Consider the following 1,530-nt stretch of genomic DNA (forward strand, 5'->3'; position numbering starts at 1 on the left):
CTGTCATGGTGCAGGGTCTGGACATTGGTGGGGACTGATTCCAGAGTCTCCTTTACCCTTGGCTGCATTGGGGGGGCACTCTAGGGTCAGGGCTCCCGGGATCATTTGGTCAAGCGATCCCGAGGCTGCAGACCCAGGGAGTGGGGTTGCCTGGGTCCCTTGGGCCTTGCCTCACGACTTCGGCTCCTCGAAGCTTATATAGACAACTGTTCCCCTGAAACGTTTTGCCTGCTCCGGGGCGGGTTCTACATCCGGTAACAGCTGATCCGAGAATTAAAGGGGCGAGAGCCAGGGCTTTGAGGGAGCCGTGAGGACGAGGGAGAGGAGTATGGTTCGCTGAGCACCTACCGCAGGCAGGGTTCAAAGTTGGGCACTTTGACTTTATACAGCTTCTGCGAGGTAGTCGTCGCTTCTTCCCCCAATTTTAGGAACGAGTAAACCGAAACTCAAAGTTTAAGTATCCTGTCCAAGGTCACCTAGTCATTTGAATAGACTTTGCCTAATTCTCACACTATGTCCCGGTCCTCACCTCCTTCTCCTCTCCTTTCCGGAGCGGAAACTTTTCTACTTTTGCAGCAATTCCCTGGCCTCCAATATTTGCCTGAAAACGAGAGTCACTTATGGAACAAGAGGGAGAGCCTAGGGCTATGCAGCAAAGGTTTACAGTGTACCTACTATGAGCTCCTAGTGCTTCTACATTTTTTCCGGTGCTTATTCATTCCTACCTAAGAGGCGAAGGGGAGGGGATGCTAATGAGAAGTTCGTATCACACATGAGGGCAGTGAGGCTCTTATTGGGACTTGGCTTGTCCAAGTTCACGCAGCATGTAAATGGTGGTACTGGGACTGGACCCCTGATCTCCTCAAAGAAGATCTAGGGCTTCTCTCCCCCGCCCTCAACGATCATGCGGCCTTGTTGGGCCTGTGGCAGGGGTGGAGTCTGCAGGAGCAGAAGGGCAGAAGTTGTCTGCTCCCAGCCCTTCCAGTTAAGCTCCCTGGAAGAGCATCAGTTCTGAGGCACACGCTCCAAAATCCCACCCTGCCCCCTCCCCAGCCTCCCGCACCAGGCGCAGCTGTTTGAGGGGTACAAGCCCTGCTTGCCTTTCCAGGCTGGAAGAGGTGAGAGGCTGAGGGAGTGTCGTGGAGCAGCCTGTGTGAGCCCTTCAGAGGGTGAGAGGATCAGTCGCCTAAGGGAGGCATCGGGCCACTCCAGTTCTGAGCCTAGAACTGCCCCTGCCCCTTGAGAGGACCGGGGTCCCAGCGATCAGAGTCAACACAGAGGCTAGGAAACTGGGTGGAATCTATGCTGCTTTCGGTCCACGCTATCCCTGGCTGGACACAGTAGATGCCCGCCGGGCTCTTCGCGCGCTCCGGGGAGTACAGGCTCTGCGTACAGAGCTTGGGCTTTTTGAAATTTTCCGGGGCCGCTCGGCGGCGCTGCGATTGGCCGCGGCCGGGTAACCTCTATGCAAATAAGGCCGCGCCACCTCCGCGCCGCGGGAGACCCGGCGAGCTGGCGGGCAAGGAAGGG

The sequence above is a fragment of the Vicugna pacos genome, chromosome 11, assembly GCF_048564905.1.
Source record: "Vicugna pacos chromosome 11, VicPac4, whole genome shotgun sequence".
In the NCBI taxonomy this organism is placed as follows: Eukaryota; Metazoa; Chordata; class Mammalia; order Artiodactyla; family Camelidae; genus Vicugna; species Vicugna pacos.